Source organism: Alligator sinensis, unplaced genomic scaffold (assembly GCF_000455745.1).
Source record: "Alligator sinensis unplaced genomic scaffold, ASM45574v1 scaffold872_1, whole genome shotgun sequence".
NCBI lineage: Eukaryota > Metazoa > Chordata > Crocodylia > Alligatoridae > Alligator > Alligator sinensis.
The window spans coordinates 16,810-23,336 of NW_005843140.1; the positions used below are offsets into that span (position 1 = coordinate 16,810).

The following is a 6,527-nucleotide window of genomic DNA, read 5'->3' on the forward strand; positions in this document are numbered from 1 at the left end:
CGGCTGCTGGAGCAGGGGGCCGGCGTTGGGGCCACCCCCAGCTCGGGCCTCCTGGGCGTTTGCAGGGAGAAGGCCGCAGCCAGCGCCCGCGAGACCGCTCCGGGGGCCGGGAGGCAGCGTCGGCCCCATTTCCCTGCCCACCGGCCGGGCAGAGAAGAGGGGAGGGGCCGGTGCTGCTCCGTGGGGTGTGGTGGGGCAGCAGCTGACCTTTTCAGAACAGTCTTGGGGTTTGTTTTCTTTCTTTCTTTTATCTCTGTGTGCTGCAAGGAGTTGTTTGTTTCACCTCATAGGAGACATCCGGGAATAGTAGGACCTTGGTTGAGGTTGGGCATTATAGGAGTAATTGCATATGCAAAATGGCTTATTTAGTTTTTGAGTAAAATAACTAAACAAGAAGATTGGTCTTACTTCCAACGGGAACCTAAGAAACGCCCATGAAACAGAAATCCCTTTTTGGCAGACTTTTTGGCTGATCTCAACACCTCAGCAAGGTGACACTGTGCTGTGACCCTGACCCAAGACACTGGCCAGGATATTAAGAGTTGACTAGTGATGTTGGGTGCCTAAGGGCGGGCTTTGAAAGAGCCCCCATTTTCAGAAAATGTGGAAAACCCTGCACCCATGAGATGACTGTCACAGCTCTTCAGGGTGCTTTATGGCAGGCACTCAACATACAGGTCAATGGGGAAAGCTCTGCCCCTGCCCACACCATGAAGATCAAGACATGAACTTCACTACGAGAGCACAAGCGACAGACAGGGTAGTGCAGGGAGCAGAGCGGCTCGTGAACCACGGCTCCTCAGGGCTGCAATGAATGCCGAAACAGCAAGAGCTGTCGTGTCTGCATCTTGAGCTGCGTTTGTGGGCACAAGAGGCTCCTACTATTGGGCTTGGGCTCAAGATGGCTCAACAGCTAGGCTGATGTGAATCAGCCAAAACCAAGAGTAGATGTGTATCTTATATGCTACATTAATCAGAAGCCTCTTCTTAATCAAACACATTTTTGTTTCAATGGTTAAAAAATATTCATTCCCTCCCTCCAGCCAAATGCCCTAGAAATGTGCTATAAGTTTTCCCCAATATTTAAATTAAGTAATACATTTAAAAATATATTAAAAACAATTATATAATGGCACTGAAAGAATGGGTTTGGCTCCCCCTGAACTCAGCAGCCCCTCAGGGATGACATGGGTAATGCTGGCTGGAAGCCTGCAGACATTACATTAAACAGGCAAAGGGGACCGCAGCTGGACTTAAGGGACTCATGAAAACCTGGAGGCAGCTGGGGATCCGCGCAGTCGTTCTCCTTGCAACGGTGACAATGCAGCTTCCCACCGCTGGGACCCAGCCCTTAAAGAAAAAGCACCCACCCTGCCATTAGAGACAGCAAGACTTGTACTAAAGGCATTCAAAGAAGGTCTGAAACAACTAAAATAAAAAAAACACCAAGAAGCTCACAAGTCTCCTGAGCATTTTATTTTTATTGGGACTATTTTTTTCCTTTTAGACAAGGATCAGCTGAACTTCACCAAATTATACAAAGCACCACAACTTCACTGTACCTTATTTTTTTAGTTCTTCAAATAAATCAGGACTGATTTCCTACAGCGCATTAACAATAGTAAACTGATGACTAGGAACCGTCCGCTACATATTCGTTTACCATTGGCCAGTCAGAACGGGAAATATTTGCATTAAACACGTAAGAACACAGATTGGATCGGCAGACAGAATGAAAAAGTTTATCCCTTCAGCCAGCTCTCAACAGGAAAGGCTAATGACCAAAGCTTCTCTGTAGAAAAGCACCAGCCACAAGGTGAAGTTTTTTATACTGTTTATCGTGCAACTGTGCACATCTTAGGCATGCTTGCTCCTACCGGTTTGACACTGAGCAGGCCAACTACCTTTACCAAAAACCTACACGCTGCCTTCAATCATACATCTATTTTGATCAACTGCTTAACTAGCCAGGCCAGACAACCTGCAAAACCCTTGACTGCTGCATATCAATACGCACAACTAGCACAAAGCCTCACCCTCATCGAACACAATCAGGGCCAACCCAAGACCAAATGCACGGTGCTACTTGAAGCGTGCGGCTGCTTGCTCCTAATGGGTGTTTGAAAGTGTAGAGATGCGCACAACAGTCTCCATCTGTACCTATCTAAGCATACATTAAACATTTTGCTCCCTCCCTCCTGCCCACCCCAACCCACACTTGTTCCCGAGCTTTCTTCTCCTGCTTCCATTCATTCTTCTCCAGCTGCCCTTCAGGGACCTGCAAGAGTACACACAACAGAAGTGGAGTTGACTGGCAATGAATCCCACCCCCCAGGAAAAAGAGAGTCAAAAGTATCTCCCAGTGCCATTGTATTCTCAAGATTGGTGTCCTTTAAAAACAAGGGGGATGTGACATATGTCCGGTTTACTAAAAGAGGACGAGTACGGCCCTAGCAGTTACCCGTGTATGACAACAGCAGGACCCAAGACACGAATCCTGTGTGTGCAGCTGCCCCAGTGCTCCCACCTTCCACAAGGCGCTAATCACAAGGTTGACAACTTGGGGATGCAACTTGCAGAGAGGACAGACACCGTGTCCAAACTCCCTTACCTTTCCCTCCTGCTGGGTGAGCGGGAGTTTCTTCCTTTCTTAGTTGCTCATTTGCTATCTTCCCTGCTTCTTCTGGGGGCTTAAAAACAGACAGGCACTGGATTTAAGTCAGAAGACCAGACTACAGGCCCCAACTTCTTTCCCCCTTTTACCCATACCTGGACCTGCAGCCACTCTGTCCTCTGTCTGCAGAACGTGGGGAGGGCACACCTCTGCGGGCTCCGCTGCTGACATCCCAACCAGCCACAAGCAGTGTGCCATGGGCCAGGACTCTGGACAGAACTGCTAGGGTGGCACCATGAACGGTGACCCCAGGCACTGGCAACCCTGCTTACAGGGCGGTGCTCCCGCCAGACAGCTGGCTGCTGGGGCATGAAGCCCAGAGACAACCTGCAAAGCCCTCAATGCCTGCTGTCTCCATCAGCAGTCAAAGCTGCCCCATGGACAGAAGGGCCAGAGGACAGAAGGGCCACGACCTCAGTCTCCTGTCACGTAAGCCACAGAGCCCAAAGGACTAAATGAGGCCTCCTCCCCACAGGCCAGAAGGGTGTGGGCGGAGGCCATCTCAATAGTGATGGCTGCATGAGCCTTTGCAGTAGAGGAGCAGAGACCTGGACCTGAGTTACAGGAAGGTCACTAAGCCTCGGGGTCCCAATGCACTCAGTATCCTCCAGAAACCTGCAGCCTTCCCAGGCCAGAAAAGCCCCATGTTTCAAACCGCTTCACCTCCTCCACTCCCAGGGGCCAAGAAGGCTGAGACCACCAGCACCCTCCTTACAGGGCACGGTCTGCCTGACTAGACAGACTGCTCGCAGCGGGTAAAAGGGAAAGGCCCAGAGCCAGCCAAGGCACCAAGCTGCCCCCAGGGGCACAGTGACTCCTGCACCCTGCTTACAGGGTGGTCCACAGCTCCGCAGAACTTAGCCCTCCACCAAGAGGCATGGGACTCGCACCCTCGTTACAGGGTGCCCCCCCCACCCCCAATCCGGATGAGGAGTTCCAGGCACAGATGCAGGAAGGACAGGTGCCTGGACACAGGGATCGGAGAGGAGGCCACGAGCTACAACCCAGCCGCGGGAAGGTCATCAAGCTCTGGGTTCTGAAGAGTTTGCTGTCACCCCACGAGACTCGGCTCCTGTCTGCAAGGTGTCCTGCTGCACAACGCTGCAGACTGCTCCGTCTCTCTCAGCCCAGCCAAAGGAGGCTACGCCCACCCTGCTTACAGGGGCACCTCTCCGACTGGCTGGCTATGGCAGCAGACCTGGCCTCCCAATTACAGGATGTCCAGTACTACGTATGTTCAAATCCACTGTCCTTCTCGTGTGGTAGAAGGCAGCACGCACCCTGCTTACAGGAGCCTGCGCCGTCAGCAGCCACCTCTGGCAGCTGGCCTGGACCCCAATTACAGGGCGGCTGCGCTGCACAAGACCACCAACCAGATCCATGCCCTTTACAAACGAGGTGGCGGTGACACACGCCTTGCTTACATGCTTACAGGGCTGTCCCCCGTCCACCCGACTGCTGCACAAGTGCAACAGCATCAAGGGCAGAGACCCATTTCCGGGTTACAGGGAACTCGCCCAAAGGCTCACGCAGCCAAAATTTCACCAATACGTGATCGAGACCTAAAGGCAGGGAGGTCGCTCTGTCCAGAGTCCCTTTCCTTCATGTCCCATTTCTCTGGCTGGCTTTCCTCCTACCTTGCCTCTTCTCTGCTGCCTCCCCATCTACTTCTTTGCCAGGGTCTTCCGAGGACTGCAAGAACAGAAACTGAGACTGGCTGTAAGCAAACAGAGCCTGAGCACACATCTAGCAGCTGCAACCTCTCCCTTTTGAACCCTAAGGTGAAAGGGTTTCAAAGCGCTCAGTATCCTCCAGAAGCCTGCAACCTTCCCCATAACCCATGAACAATACCTCTGATCAACCTCACAAAGTAGCCTAAGATGCAGAGAAATAAAGGGCAGGAGACCCAGACCTTGCTCCCAGGCCAGGGGTCACAGGTCCCATCATCCCAAACCTCCTGAGGTTCACAGATCCCCAGTCCACAACTTAATGGTGAAACCCAAGAAGCCCATGGACTCCCGTTGTCGAAACTCTCTTACCTTTGCCTCCTGTTAGGCTGGCCTGGTTTTCTTCCCTCCTGGTCAGCTCGCTTCTACTCGCCTGCCGTCTTGTCTGCTCGTCCTTCCGGGGCTGATGTCGGTTGACTCCCAAAAGCGTCTGGACTCGCATGACTCGGGGCTGCAGCCTCAGGTGTTCGATTCGATCTCCAATGCTTGACTCCCGGAGAGCCAGGTCAAATGACGTCTGCCACGAATCCCTTTTCAGCAAGGGATTCAGCATCCTGGGTGATCCACTTGTAGGCACTCAGCACGCAGTGGTTACAAGAGAACCACTGTAGAAATGAAAGAGGGCAGCAGGTGAGGGGAGCTTGGATGTGAAATGACAGGAAAGAGCAAAGACAGCGCAGGGGGGGAAGGATGAACTTGGAGATGAAGATACCAGGCACCAAGGAGGTGGCTGGCACATCAATTTATTAGTCTCTTAAATAGCAGCAGGCCAGCTCACACCTGCTTTCCTGCTGTCTTCTCTGCTACTCCTTCCGGCGGCAATGGGGGTTGATCGCTGATTTTTCTGGTTGCAAGATGGCAAAACCCCGTCCTGAAAGGAGTACTGTTGCAGGCAACGGGAGGGACTTCTGTAGCAAAGGTCAGGGGTTAGGGGGCAGGACTTCTGGACCCAATGTGGCAATCAGAGGGCGGAGCTACCGGTGCGGCCCTCAACCGCTTGCCAAAACTCAGTAAGTGGCCCCCTGTGCAAAATAATTGCTTGTCCCGAGTAAGGCGGTGTGGGTGTGCCTGCAAAGAGAAGACAGGCAGCAAATGCAAAGCACATAAGAAATAGCTCTGAGCGCACCGCATAGCCTTGCTGCTCTGACATCCAGAGGTCAGGGGCTTGATCCTACTGCTGCCCACCCAGCGAGGGTGCAGTGCATGGTTGAAGTAAGAGAACAAAGCAGGTGAAGACAGTTGGATAGAAGAAAGATGTGAGAAGACAAGCAAACACCTTAGTAGGAGATGGAGAATGGAAGTGACCCAGAGGAATGAAGATCCAGTGTGCTCTGTGCTGGAGCCAGCACCCTCTGGCCCGCAGCATCTGACCCCAAAACAGCGGTGAGCCCCACTCTCTGCTCCAAAATGTCATCTTTATTGTGCCAAGAGGAGGGGGGGATTGTAAACAAGTATGTGAAATATACAGGTTAAGTTACTCCTCGTCTTATTAACAAAATAAAGCTCTATCTATATTTACAGTCATGTAAAAAAAAAAAAGAGAGCAGCCGGTCACCTCGGCACAGCGCGGGACGGCAGGGAGGTACAAAATCGTCCTGGTGCCAGCGCCCATCTGCCTGCACAGCCCAGCTCATGCCCCGCCTGGCCCAACGAAGCTGAGGGCTAAGCGCACCAGAGGGAGACAATAAATAACTGGAACAAGGAGTGGGGCTGCGCCCTGCCTTGGAGAAGCCGCCACAGCCAGCTGGGTGCAAAGCCGGGGAAATGGCATGGTAGGAGCAGGCCACACGTATGGCAGCCGTCAGCCCAGGGTGCTGAGGGAACTGGGGGGCCAGAGCGGGGGAGGAGGGGGCAGTGGAAGGAGAGGCTGTAGCACACACACACACAGGTGCACTTCACTTGCCAGCAATATTAGTCGCTTCTCTCCACTGGAGACTGGTATGGATTTGGCCTCTTGCCCTCATGCCAGTGTTTCTTGCACACACAGACACACATACGTGCACAAACACACATACACAGATGGAGATGCACATACACATACATACACACTTATGGATGGAGAGGCATACACACACGCACGCGCACAGATGGAGACGCATGCAGGCACATGCACCCCCCCCCCCCCC

At 52.8% G+C, this 6,527-nt stretch overlaps 1 long non-coding RNA gene across 1 annotated transcript; it reads right to left on the minus strand.

Annotated features, from left to right (window-relative positions):
• Positions 1–1,143: 1,143 nt before the first annotated feature.
• LOC112548370 lies at positions 1,144–6,499 on the minus strand. The gene is made up of 3 exons (XR_003092150.1): positions 4,714–6,499; positions 2,612–2,690; positions 1,144–2,278 (listed from the first exon to the last, which is right to left on the minus strand). It is a non-coding gene; the product is annotated as an uncharacterized LOC112548370 (long non-coding RNA).
• Positions 6,500–6,527: the final 28 nt, after the last annotated feature.